Source organism: Apteryx rowi, unplaced genomic scaffold (assembly GCF_003343035.1).
Source record: "Apteryx rowi isolate R43461 unplaced genomic scaffold, aptRow1 scaffold_95, whole genome shotgun sequence".
NCBI lineage: Eukaryota > Metazoa > Chordata > Aves > Apterygiformes > Apterygidae > Apteryx > Apteryx rowi.
Window position 1 is genome coordinate 2,275,459 of NW_020451260.1, and position 14,307 is coordinate 2,289,765.

A 14,307-nucleotide genomic window follows, 5' to 3' on the forward strand; every position below is an offset into this window, starting at 1 on the left:
CCAACAGAGATATTTCTGTTTTCTTCTAAAAGGTGTATTCATTTTATTTAAATCCAGTGTACTTACATTCTTGAAAAAATCTTTAACAATTCCATGCCATTGATGAAGTCACTTGATATTATTTCCTAATATAATACTGGAGCACCATATAATAGGTTTTAATTATGCTTCCAATTCGTTGAGTGCTATTTCCTAATGCATTATGAAATATATTTGAGCTTATTCCTTTTCTTTTTATTCRTACCTTGTATTTATTGAAACTGTATAAGTTTTTGTATTCTGTAGCTCATTTCAATACTGGGCCCATTTAGACATGGAGGAAAGGCACAAAACCCCCCACAAGTTTTGTCTTACCAGGATCCCTCAGGAGCAAACCGTCCCCATGGACATGCTCTTCAGAGATCCCCATGGGCACAGCAGCAGTGAACAGGAGCCCAAAGCTCGCTGACAGGGGTGAGCGTTCATGCGATTGCTGATTTGCTGGGAACATTGAGTACCTGTCAGGTTGATCTCTCTCCTCCACTTCTTGTTTTCATGAAATCAAATGTCCATTCTGAGGATTTTTTTATTCTTTTTAATGCAGCCAGTCACAGTCACTTTTAAATTCCTCTTACATGTAGTGCCCAAAGGGCATTGATGTCTTGGAACATCTTGTTCCAAACCTTTGTGTTTACTTTTTCTTACTTCTTCTCTCAAGGGAAAATGTCACAGAGCAGTTGATCATGTTTTGTGACCTTCTGTAGTGATCATTCAAATTTAAAGCATTCAGAACAAAAACAGGAAAATAAGCTGTAGGCTGAAATGCTGCATGGGATGGGGTATGGATACTCCTACCCTAAGATATATGATGGTATTAATTCTTTCATATTGGTACTTACAGATAGAGGTGTGTCAGCTGAGCTCCAACAGGGATCTGCGCAGGTGACAGCCGGGGCTTTCCGAAGGGTCCCTCCGTTAATGGGGAAAACCTGTTACTCTGAGCTCTCAAGCTGACACCGTTTGTGAAACGATACTCGTATTAAAAGGTATTTTAAGAGAGTGCATATGAAATGAGGCTCCTTATTAGAAACAAAAATTGGTGTGGAGCCATTTGGACTCTTTTGGGCTTAATTCTATGGGCAGTACAGGAGCAGAGAAGTACATACGCCTCTGCATATCAGCAGACCTTCATACGGTTGGGACAGAGCTTAAACATCTGCACTTAGGTAGCGTTGAAGAAAAAATACGGCAGAAACGAACTGGACTCACTAAAACTAGAGAAAGAAGAGTTTTCAAACAGGGCAACCAGCTTCAAAGGTCATGCCCGCAAAATGCCTTTGCCTGTTCTTTTGGAATATGAGTCCTGTGGCATTTGTGGYCGAAGCACAGCGAAGCTGCTAATGTTGCAGTGAGCTCTGTGCCGCTTCCCCCTCTTGTCAAAGGCTGTCGTAATCAGAAATATTGTGCTGCTGCAGCCTGTTTTTGTCTTGATCGTATTCTTCTTGGTTCCCTTCTAACTTGGCAGCAGTCACTGAGAACTAATTCAATTAAATGCTTACAATTCGCAAACTGATTAAATCAAAACAAGTAGCTAAATAATCATCATAGTTCGCTAACTGGATTTCAGCAGCACACAAAAGAGACCRAAGGCTCGCARTGGTGGTTTCCAGAGTTGTTTAAAATTTTATCTCTGGTTTAATAAGATTTCTGTCTTTATGCTATCTTTCTTTGGTGCTGGCAGATCTATTAATTTAATAACATAACGGAGATGGCCAAGAAATGGAAGATGTTTGATATGAATTGCTATTATCATGATTATTGCTTAATATTGATGGAGTGACTGGAGCCCTCGGTTGGATCAGAATTGATAATGATGGCGACTGTGACATAAATACAGTTCCCTGCCCCAAAACTTTCTACGTACTTTGGAGTTTTTCTTCTCATACGAGTTAATCATGTTCAGTATCTAGTTTAGAGAAGGCGAGCAGCGGCAGGGAAAGCGTATATCCATGTGCACATACATATGTATGCGTTTCCGTTCACTTGAAATTCTATGCATGAATCAAATCCAACACAAAAAATAACCCTTTCTGTCCTTGCTTTATAGAAAAATTTAGTGATACGTGAATTGTTTCTAATGGGAAATGAGATATATTTCTGGTTTTTTTTCTGTTCAGAAATCCTGCTTTGCTCAAGAAACAGGGCATATGCAATGTTTAATAGATGAACAGAGTTCCATCAAAGAACTGTCTGCATCAGCTTCTCCCACTGGCAGACCCAATGCTATTATGTATTTGTTTACTTCCTTACTTCCTTTCTTTAAATATTGGTGGGTTTTTACTTTCTGTAATTTTTAATGCTTGATACATGCTAATAATTCGCAAATTTGAACTGTATAAATAGCTGTCAGGTTTAAAAATCATTTAAAAATCTGTTACTTTATTTCTTCTTGTCATTTTAAAATACACAGAAAGCTGTAGAAGTGATTGTAACTGTAGGAGCAGATTTCCTTTGGTCATATTGAGTAGTGATTTAATCCATGGATAGATACACTTCCACTCAGAAGAATAGGGATTGATTCTGGATTAAGATTTTTCATACTGTAGTTGGGGGTCTGATAACATAACCTGTAAGTTTCTTCATTATCTTTATCATCAATTTACATTTAAAAAATACAGGATTTTGTTTCAAACTTAACATAGGAGAAATCGGCTTAGGCTAGGAATAGCTGGGGATCGTACCCCTGAATCCTACATTTGCAGCACTTTGCTGAGTATTACCCTTAGTGTCTTGCAGTGTGAATAATTTGATGGTTTGACATTCACTGAGCAAAACTCTCCCCTTCTCTTTGCCTCGTGTGGTCAATTATTCCTGGCAAAGTCTTTGTAATATGCAACATTTTGAACTCTCTGCAGAGAAGGCGAGCATATTTTACCGTCGAAAGGGGTAAGCTAGTGGGTAGCAGGACCTCCACCCTTAACAAATTGCTTAATTTCGCCCTGCTTAAACACACGTATATGTGGCTTCTGGAGACGCTCCATATTCATGGGGACTTTGACCCCGAGCCGTTCCGCAAAGCGTTCCCGCGTTTGGACGGAAAYGTGAGGCCTGGAGTTAAGCGGGCGTTTGCGCGCTGGGAGGTCGCGGGGGGCTCGGTGAGGGCAAAGCGCTTTCGGCAGCAGCCCCGCTCGGCGCGCCGGAGCCCCGCGGGCTGCGAGCCTCGTCGCGGTCTGTCCCGGTCCGTCCCTTGCTGCTAGTACCTTTTGCGTGAGCCTAAGGGGGACGTAAAGAAAGCGAGTTGCTCACTTTAGGCCGGCGGTTTTGCTTTGGAGGTCTGCCGCTCGGCTGGAAAACGTTTAGGGGTCTCCAAATTAAGGTCGTCGCTACCTAACTGGCAGCAGTCTGACCATCTGCCTGACAAAGACTTCACCCTTTTTGAGCCGTCACGGGAAAACGTTGTTAAGTGTCTCCGTCGCTCTGATTTGGCCCCCAAATTGATTTCCGCGGCTTAGGAGGGTGCAGGCATCAGGAGCGTCGCCTTCGGATGCTCTGAGACAGACGTGAGACAGAGCAGCCAGATGTTGCCACTGGAAAAAGCGTGGGTTTTTTTTCATTGCTTGGCAGCCGGGCCTGGCGACTGCTTTGCGCCGAAGACGAGCGGCCCAGCTGCTCCAGCGCCGTTAAAGGGATCAACCGTTCTGCCGCAACGCGTTTAACTCCGTGGCTTTGCAGCTCCCTCGCAGCTCGATGCGCGTTAAAACGTGCCGTACCTGCATCCCCGACCTCCGCGGGAGCTGCTGGCGGGCTGCGCGTCGTCCCGCCGCAATGCCGCTGGCTCGCTGCCCTGGGAGAGAGTTATTCCTCTCCCCTTCCTGGGGGAGTCTGAAGCTGCGTGAGGACGACGGTGGGTTTTTGTAACGTGCCGGAGGGGGCGGAGAGGAGAGCTGTCGCCTCTCGCGCCGCGTCGCCCGGCCGGAGGAGCTGGGTCCGGCTTGGGGGGGGAGGACGACAGCGGGGGGCTGACAGCAAGAGGGAAAAACACACTGCCGGCGGAGGTGACATCCGAGGCAGTAAGTACCAGAAATCCCCGAGAGCTCAGCGGCAGTGAAAGCCAAGTAATGAGGTTAAGTGCTTGCTTCGGCTAACCCAGCGCGTAAAATTGCCCTGCGATATTTCTCTATGGCATTTCACGGCAAGGATGACGGAATAGCAGGGTAGTTAAGCTGGATTTTAACGTGGTRTTTGCAAAGTGTGAAAAACTCCTGGTAACGTATTCAATTAGCTGAAGTTTGCAAAGCCCCGTGGAGGCTGGAAGCTCCCGATACATGTGAGTGCTGTAGGGAGAGATGAGCTGTACGCTTAAAATTGAGATTGGAGGGAAAGTAAAACTCTTTTCTCTCATCTTGCAAAATGAAGAAGCAGTGCAGGGTAAAGTAGTGTTGTTTTGGAAACATGCTGAATGTCCAGAAAATTTATCCGAGAAGGGAAAATAAACATTAATGAGATCTGGAAGCATCTCGTAGAGGAATCAAGCATGTAGTTTAAAAGAACCGAAAAGCAAAATCGGCATGACTGTCACCACTATTTAGAAAAGTGTCCTCTAGAAATAATGTATATAGCCTTTAAATATATTACTTATGGAGAAGGCCACAGAGAAAGAGATCTTTAACCTTTAAATCTATTACTTACGGGGAAGGACAGAAACAAGCATTGAGCTTAACCTTTAAAAGGAGAAAATTTGCTGATAGCTTGTAAGTCAATACCATCTGTTTCTCACTTTTAATTATATATGTTGCCGAGACCAAAGCCGTTTGGGGGTCATTCTCTTAGTAAGTACCCCTTGCACTGATTCCCTGGAATAGCAGGATAATTTCATCACGCTTTCGGAGTATCATCCGGATCTGATACCTCACTGCTGAGTACGTATAAACTCCCAGAGGTTGTGGTGTCAAAGCTGGGTAGATTCATTATGTTATGGGATTTGATTAAACCTTGTTTAAGCTGATGAATGTTCCAGCCACCTTTTCATTTAAGATAAATTTAGAGATACTATTAAGCCACTTAATGCACCCAGGCAACACGCAGAATAGAAGCTCTGGGCAGTTATTTCTTAATGATAGAGACTCGGTGGCTTCTGAACGGTGTAGCGCGAGAGGCTTACCCAGAGACCAATAAAGCAAATTAATGAGCTATGACACTGATTAGTAGAGCTATATGGTCCTGGCTATCTCTGAGAGAAACAATAAAAAGACTAGAGAAGGAGAAAAACAAGGTCATAAGGAATCAGCAGTCACAGGAGAGCAGATAAGGTGTCCTGCCTTGCCCCGCTCTGCCCCTCTGCCGGCGAGGAGCAACCCAGAGGAAGGAGCTGCTGGGCTGAAACGCTGGCAGTTCGTTTTCCATGGTCGGGGAAACACGATTTTGTGTGTCATTGGGAATAAACAAAGATACCAGGTTAAGATGCCGCTGTCCTTTCTAAATGGGAGCAAACCGCAAAGCCTGAGCTTCTGGCACCTGCTTGGGTCCAGCTTTACTCACCCCAAAGGGATGTTATTGTTAGCAAAATATTTAGCTCGCTGACCGGGAAAATAGGAGCTGTTATACATATTGTAACTGCTTTACCCAGTAACTTGATACTAGGAAAAAAGTTATTAAAATTGTCATCTAGCATTGATGGAGGCAAGGCGCAGCCTCTAGGGCTGCTGGCTGCAGGACGCACCTCCGCGACGCTGCACCGGCATTTTGGCACCGTCCAGTGTCCCCTGGAATTCCGACCCCTGGATTTCTGCCTCGGTGTCCAGGATGATTTGGGTAATTCTTTACAGTTCTTYGTGCGTAACTTTTGAATTTTTTCCTGTATTTGGGGAAGACACTGTTTTGAGTCAGTCTGTTTTTACAAAATGTGCACTATCTTTCTATTGCATTTATATTTTTACAGTTTAGGTTTTCATCTTTGGGTTAGTTAGTGATGATATCAAGAAAGTATTAAATATTAAAAAAAAACCCCAAAACTCAAAGAACAGGCCTAGATCGTGGGTAAAATAAGTTCCAGGATATTAAAAAAAATAAAATCAGAGCTTGTCCTCAATCACAAAAATTTCATCTGAACTTTTTTTTTTTAACTTCTGCACCGTTTGGTAAAGATTGAGGAGAAGATCTTCCCAGCGCCCTGTGCGTTTGTACCTGAGGTTAATGAAGCTTGTCTGATCGGAAAATCTCCCTTTGGCAGGACATACCCGGAGCAATGGTTTCAGTCAGAGCGGATTTGGGTTTTTTGCTTGAAATGTATGTTATAGTATTCTTTTGATTATGAGGCTTCTATTGTAGTGAGAGGTTAAAAGTTTACCGTTGGTTTAGGATGATTTTCACCTGAGGGCCCTGAAGTACTTAAATGCAGGTGAGCTTGGGAGGGCGTTTCAGCTGGCACCGGGAGGTGAGCAGGGGCCCCGGCAGCGGCTCCGGCCGCCCAGCAGTCCCCTGCCTCCGTGGCCTCTAGCCACGGGAAGGGTTACGGACCRTTCGGCTGCGGGTCTGTGCCCTGTGCTAGGCACCGGGAGCTTGGCCGTCGCGTTCAATGTTAGAAGAGGAAGGATGTTTCATGCACATCGAACTGGGAATGTTGCCTTTTTCTTCGTTTTTTTTTCTAGCAGGAAAAAAAGAATTTTGACCTATAGTATTTTCTGGGGGCAACCAAATGATTTTCTTCAAAATCTAAAATTTAAACAGTCAGTAAAACGCTTCAGCCTTGAACAGGGCTATCCCACTTCTTCGTGTTGTAAAAAAACTGCCAAGTTCGTTCAGCCAGTTACTGCTCGGTCTGGAAAGAAGAAGAAACAGGAAAAAAAGATGTCGTGGAGAAATACTGAGGAGATAAAGAGGGTAAGTCCTGGAGCACCGGTGGACGCGAGGCAGCGATGCTGCAGCTGAGAAGCCGGYGGGTGTTTGGTTTTTAAGGATTTGCTTGCTATGGTGAGGTAGTTGCTTGCTTGCTGCATATTCATTATACTGTGTTTTCCTGGTTCCTAAACCAGCTTTTCATGGTCGTGCTTCTTGACACGAGCCATTTAGGAGCCCTGCAGATTTTGCTGTGTAAAATGGGTGCTACGGCTATCATTCGTTGTAACGCCTTCCCGTCGGTCTCCAGGCGAGGGGCTTGGTGTCTCCTTGCGGTTCCRGTGATACGGTGGATTGTACGTGAGCGGCGAGGAATCCCACCGGTGTTTGAGGGCGAGAAGCCAGGCAGCCCTAGGGGCTTCCCGTGCGAGTGGAAGTTACTCCGTTAAGCGCAGTCGGCTTTGGGTCGGGCGTGCCGATGCGCGTCCCGTTGCTTTTATCYGGCAAACCGCAGGGGAGCGCGGGGGGAACCTCGTGCAGCCACCGTGCCCTCAGACTGTCGCAGTTCAGCAAACGAGCACGCGTTTTTCACCTTAAAGACTCTTAAAATCGATGGAAACACTCCTGTTAACTATAATGGAAGTTCAGTGGGATCCCTTTGGGAACAGACCCTGTTTCCTAAACAAGGCGGTTTTGTGACAAAAGATAAATGAGTTACAAAAACACCAGTGCTGCTTCAGCTGCCTCCAAAAGTGCTTCTTAAGCAAATAGGAGAGACGCTAAAAATAGAGATGTTCAGTCTGTGTCTAGTCTTGGAAGGCTCCAGGTTCCTCCAGCGTAAGTGGTGGACCAAGGGCAGGACCTCCCTCCCCGGACCCGCGCGGGTCTCGGGGCGCTGTGGGCAGGGAGGGCATCTGGAGGCCGTTGCCCCGTTGGGTTGCAGTGGAGGAAAACCAGTGAAAGGCTCCGATCACGGAAAGGGTGATGGAGCAGAATAGTTTAGCTGAAGGTAAGAGAAGCGCCCAGATGCCAAGTGCTAAGACTTTCCCCCTGTATATGTGTTTTATATGTTAACTGATGTCATCAACACATGATTAACTGGAGAACTGCCAAGACAAATTAAATGTAAAATATCATGTATTCCTGAATTGCTCAAAGGCCATTAATATATGTGAATAGATATCAGTCTTGATCAGAACTTGTCCGGTTTTGGTAATTTTGTCTTTCCTAACCGTGGTTCCCTCCTCTCCCTCCATGCTGCTATTTATGATTTTGCTGTGTCCGAGTCCTGGATGCTCTGATCGGATCAGGGCCTTTCCTGATAGAYGCTGCATAAACATACAAACCAAAATGACTTAATTGCACACAAAAAATATCTAGGAGTTTTCTAAACTGGCTGAAAAGAAAAAAACTGTGGTGTTTTCTTTTTTTTTTCTTTAAACTAAAGATTGAACAAAATGTCCTCAGAATTAGAAGAAAGGAGGGCAAAACTAACTTTTGCAAGCACTAGTACATTTTTCTTCTATGTGCTTTCTGCTGAATCTTATAAGAAAACAGAAAGAATTTAGTCTGCAAAATAGAGGGGTTAAAAATAAAATAAAAAAAAMCCCTTCAATAGATGCTGGCATGCAATACTACCTGCAATATTTAGCAAGCCACATGAGTATCTGGCAAAGATATATATTTTTTAAGAAGCCTGAAAAAATCTTTAAATTTACAAAATGTAGAAAACTTTACTGTGAAACAACTTGGTGAGAAAATGTTCAGAAAGGAAATAAAAACCTCTTTCTGCATAAAAATAAGATGAGAAAAATACAGGCTATCATCCTATTCGTTTCCATTTCCTATGGTATAAAGATATTTAGAGTTCTTCAAACTAATTATGTCTGAAAAAAGAATGGGTTTATTGTGCCTTCTGCTTCTTTGCCCCGAGCTATTGCTCTAGTTTTTATTATATAATCTTCCAAAAATTAAGTAATTCAGTGCTGCTGAAAAGAGGCAAGCTGAAGGTCTAACCATTTTTTCTGCATTTTCCTGCCATTCTTGAAGTATAGCAATTCCCGATTCCTTATCCTTCTCACAACCTCATGTTAAATAAGCCCTGGCACCCTTTGATTTTTCCTCCCTGATGAAGGTGACAGTGAAGGTCCTCTTTAGAGTGACTCCTTTTGCTGGTGGTGGCTGTGCCTTGGGTGGCTGCCGGGCCAACTCCTCCCCGCAGGTAGGGCTGCAGACTTGAACGGGACCATCCCACTTCTTCCTGCTGCAAAGAACTGCCAAGTTCCTGCAGCCGATTACTGCTTGGTCTGGAGAGAAGCCCTGCTGGACCCTCTCTTGCTGACCTAGGCTGGGTTTCAGCTGTTGGTCACGGAGAAGAAACTCCATAAATTCCTGGTGCGCCACCACCTTGACATCTCCCAGGCGCTGCAGCTCGCTCTTCTGCACTTCACCAGCTCTGCAGGAGCTCGTATCTCTTCTCAGTTAAGTGCGGGAGTGTTGCCAAGCCCGGAGGCAGAGTTATTTTGGTCTTCGCTGGTTTGTTGCGGTGCTGGGAGGCAGCTCGCCGGCGCCGCTTGGCACTCGGAGCCGCGGGAGCCGCTTCCCAGGAAGCTGGGTTGATGCTCTTCCAAGGGGTTGTGGTGTTAGCTGCTGCTCTGCTTTCTGCGCTTTACRGGCGTATAAATGGCTTCAGACTGTCCCAAAGAGGTGCTTTACCTCAGAAAGGTCTTTGTGTTTTCAGATGTTCTTTACATGTGTAGCATATTTGTGAAAATGCCTCTGTATCTGCTGGTGGGAGTGCTTGGATTGTGCACATCGTTCAGTTGTTCTAACATTTACATTGCTCCCTTAACTGGAGGCCAGCATTTCCTGAGGGCCGGGGCTGGGCCACCAGCTCGGAGCTGGGGTCCCCAGGTCACTTTCATCTCAGAAACTTCTAAACGAACTACACTGACTATTTTGAAACTGCTTTCTTTGTGAATGTCTGCTCTGGATTAAATTTAAAAAATACATTCATAAATTTAATCCATTTTAGTGTTTTTTCGATTCAGTTTTCCATGTCCTTATGACTGCAGGCATTATCTGGTAGAAATCAGATCATAAATGTAGGCACCTGAATTTTCACCATAGAAGTGCTTCTGTGCTTACCCAGTAAGAAGCAGAAATACTCCTGGGTGATTTTTTGGGTGAGTTTCAGTCAGCCTATATATTTTGTATAATCAAATCACCAAATAACATGTTCTTTTTTCAGATTTCTTGAATGAGTTTGAGGAAGCAACAAACTTCTAGTTTGCGAGCAGACAGGAAGATAAATTACTCTCTGTGAATAATTCACTCATCTCTCATTCTAGTTCACTCTGTTTTAATTTTGCAATCCTGCCAGATTTTATTCCACATTACTTTCTTTGGTTTTCTTTGTTATTTAGTTCTCTGTACCTTAATGCCTTCGCTGTAACTGTTTTGACTGGGGAACATCTTGCAATTTAAAAAAAAAAAAAAAAAAAAAAAAAAGACCAGCAGGGCTGTAGAGGAGGGTAACGCTGCTGTTATAGCTGAGGAGACAGATAATGCAGAACACGCTAACCCAGGCAAGGCCAAAGGGAAAAATACCCCAGGACAACCACAATGGTGGTCAGACTTCATCGCTCTGGGGCAAGCACATAAGGATGTTTTTGAGTTGTGCATCTTCTTCTGTAGACCAAAGAAAAGCAGCCTGTGATTGCAAAAATGGTCTGCCTTTTCATAAATAGGTTTTCTTCTGCCAGAAGCTGTTTCCAAATGGAATAAGGGAGGTACAATTTTCATGAGATGTTACAGTTCCTTCAAAACACTGCAGGGTTGCTGAGTGCATATTCTGTCCTTGGGACTCTTTGTGGATGGTTCCCAATTTGAACCGTGCAYGTACAATCTTTGCATTATGCACATGGAAAGTTTTTTCTCCTTCGAGGCACCAGGCGTTCAAAACTAGGCGGTTGAGGTATCGGGGATGGAGCTTGTGGGTTACCACCTCAGCGCTGAGCAGGGGTGCGAGAAGACCAGGCTTTCCTCGCCGCCTCTTCCTCCTGCTGCAAGGAGTCCTCCTCTTCCTCCCCTCATCTGGGAGCACACCCAGCCCCTGTCRGCTACCCAAAATGGCCCAGCTGGGACCCCAGCCCCGAGGCCCTCACCTCGCTTGGGCCCACGAGGGTCTGAGACCTAGAGACCGTCAGGAGGTGCCCCCCACGCAGCTCTTGGAAACGAGTGGCAGCAGAGCTTGGGATCCGCTGCTTTCCCGGTAACRCCGCGACGTGATTCTGTGCTCCTTCATGCACTAGTTCAACAATCAATTGCCGTGAACAAGTAAATAGAGCACAGAATTATTGATAATATTTCAGGTGTAATATAGATCTTCTTAAGCTGGCTTAGAGTGAAAGGCTTCCCCTGCATTCCCATGGCTGTAAAAGTCTCTTCTGCACGTTTCCTTTTAGCAGACAGCCAGGGCTAACTTGCCCTAGCTTTATATGCCACTTTTATATTTGGCCCTATGATTTTTAGAGGGGAAACACATAGCATGCAAATTAATGTAATTTTTTATAGTCCCATATATTTATGTAGATTTCTTTGGCTAAAGTCCAATAAGTAAAATTGGTAGCCTTGAATGACCTTATTTTAAAAAAAAGCAGAGTCTTTTATTCGGTGTGACTGGTTTGTGGGAGAAATTACTATAATCTTCTAAAATTGTTATCCATAGGACACATGTAGAGACTCCTGAATTATTACAGTTTGATTATGGAATCTAACAGTCGACCTCTGATGAACTCCTATGAAAAGCCAGGTTTTGTGGCAGAAACTTGGCACCTCCCCTTGAATAGATATGCAAAACCTCAAAATCGCAGTTGAATGGCAGCTTGTAGATGGGTGGTTTTCGGCAGCGACCTAGCACCCTCTTCTGCGCACTCACGGAGGGAGGGCTTGCATTCCTGCAAACTCAGGTGCAGGGATGCTGCATGGGCTGCTGTATTTGATGGCTTTAGTGAAGAAACAGAATTGATGTGGGGGAGAAAAGGAAATCTTTGTGTTGTCCRTGAGATTTCTACCCTGACAACAAAGTTAAAGTTTTAATTTTTAATGGTAATAAAAAGCCTCTGAAAAAAATGCTGTGTGATTGGGATAAAAGAGTTTAGCGTTCAGGAAGATGAGGCTGTTTGGCTGCATATGGGACTTCAGGAGATGCGTTCAGTAGTCTTTGAGAATGGCATTGCGCTTCCCTTTCACAATGCAGTGCGAGAAAAACGAGAGAGCGGACTGAAGCACATTGATCCAAAGGGTGTGATTACGGGTCCGTGACATTTGGCTGGTAACCATGGTAAATCTGGAGTGCAGGCGTTTTTTCAGGACCATGCTGTGGATATCACCTTGGTCGTCTGCTGTGGTCATCCGCACTTTCTGTGTTTCTCTAGGCAGATAACAAATGCGGAGAAACAAATTGGCACTATTTGCCACTTTGTTTCTGAAGTGATCACCGGAATATAAACCGGAGGAACTCAGATGGTGAGACCGTACAGTAACGTATGGAAAGTGAGGTTGGAGATACTGTGAGACCAAGTTCCTGAGTCTGGAGGCTGCGGTAGACCTTCTGAAGCATGATTATCTGAAAAAATGTGGGCAACAGGAAGGGTTTTCTGTAGTATAAAACGAGTTTCCTCTTCAGACTTATAAATGTGTATATTTGAGTGGCACACCGGTTGAAGGGAAAAGAAGGCAAAGCTCTTTTGAAAGAACGCACTAGCTCCGTGGTGAAAAAAACCTGAGTAATAACAGTTAACTTTTATAAAGTGCTTCTCATCTTCAAAGTGCTTAACAAATGCGAACTAATTAGTCCCTGCAGTTCCCCCATGAGATGTTAGCGTGGTTTCATACATGGGAAGCAATTAGCTTTGCAAAAGTGCTGCCTCAACACTGAACCCCTTTAGAAAGATGGTGCTCTCTGCTTCCTCAGATACCAATTTAGGACTAACGAGGTGGCGGGGAAGGACCCAGCCAGCTGATTGGTGGCTTCCAGGGGCCGGTCGGAGAGTGCTGATTTTAAGGGAGAGCGGGAGAAACTTCTGATTTGCCTCCATAGCCCAAAGGTGCCTACACTGTTGAGCACCTCCTCAAGGCGCTGTGTGCACTCTCTCTATAGCAATCTATATACCATCACCTCTGCTGTGGGGGAAGTAAGTATAGGTTTGAATAATCAAAGATGGAAAGTGCAAGTCATAGCTTCACTAGGAAACCTTAACCGATTCCCTTTGCATATGTGTTAAGCTGTACTGGTTCAGCCAGTGCTTGTTTCCCATTTTTCCGTGGAACATCTGCCCCAAAAATGGCCCAGAGCTGGCCAGCTCTGGAGCGGAGCCGGTGGAGGAGGCTGTTGCGTGACCTGAGCTTTGGTCATAGAGAAAGCAGGAAGAGTTCCTACAGGGAGAAGTATGGATCCGTGTGGATTGAGCACAGTGGGGTGCTCTGGCGAGCTAGCTGGGGCGAGGGGTTCGCGTGGGGGCAATGGCGCCCCATTCATGCAGCCGTCTGGCTCCACGGACCCCTTGGAAATGGTTACGTGCCATCAGAGCCTGGAAGCCGCTGCACCAGTGTTGGCCAGTGATGGTCCAGTATTTTTTCTTYGCTCAATCATGCACAAGCATGCAGAAATAAATGGAGCCAGAATGATGCAGTCGTATTTAAAAAGAAGACTTCTCCCATCCATGTTGGAATGGCTTCAACTTCTGTCCCCCTGCCATACCTTTTTTCCTCATATTAAGTGTGAGGGTGGAGACCTAGTTACTTACACGTCTTGCAAGGTTGTAGTCAGCTCATGTAGAGGTAGCTGAGCTTTTTATGCACCATTTCGAGTTTCCCTGCATGTGAGCAAGAGGGGACATTGCAGAGAGCTGGATCATGCAGTTAAGATACTTGAATGCTTCCCTAGGGAGCTGGTTTTATTCCTGCCACTGGGTCCTTACATGATACTGGGCTGGTCAGTCTTTGAGATGTGACCACAGCGGTTGCCTTCCTCATTTCCTGGTGAACAGCTTAGACTGTGAGTTCTGATTTTCAAAAGTGTTGAGCAGACACAATTGCAAAGTCGATAGAGGCTGTGTTTTGAATGAATAAAGGACTCCGGTACAGCTAAAACTGGAGCAAAATTGTTAAGGAATTGCATAGTAAGCATCATAAAGCACCCCAAATTAGTGGAGCTTAATCTTTCCAAGTGCAATGTGAGAAGGGGATAATGTCATCCTTTTCACAGGAGTGTTGTGAAAATAAACTCATAAATGAACTTATAAATTAAATTCATTAGTGTTTGCAAAGTGCTTATGCTACAGAAATCCCAAGACAAACTTAGTAATTTTATCTTCTGACCGAGATTGAAAAGTGAGTTGTTTGAACAACAGAGAGAAAGCAAACTAATGAATATATTTTAGTTAAATAAATCACATAGATTCTGTGCAGTAAGGCATGGATCTGAAGTAG

The 14,307-nt window shown here is 44.7% G+C and overlaps 1 protein-coding gene across 1 annotated transcript in view; it reads left to right on the forward strand.

Moving 5' to 3' along the window:
• The window catches only part of DCC (DCC netrin 1 receptor), a 593,999-nt gene that overhangs the window by 443,801 nt on the left and 135,891 nt on the right, over positions 1 to 14,307 (forward strand). The gene's annotated exons all lie outside the window — the stretch shown is intronic.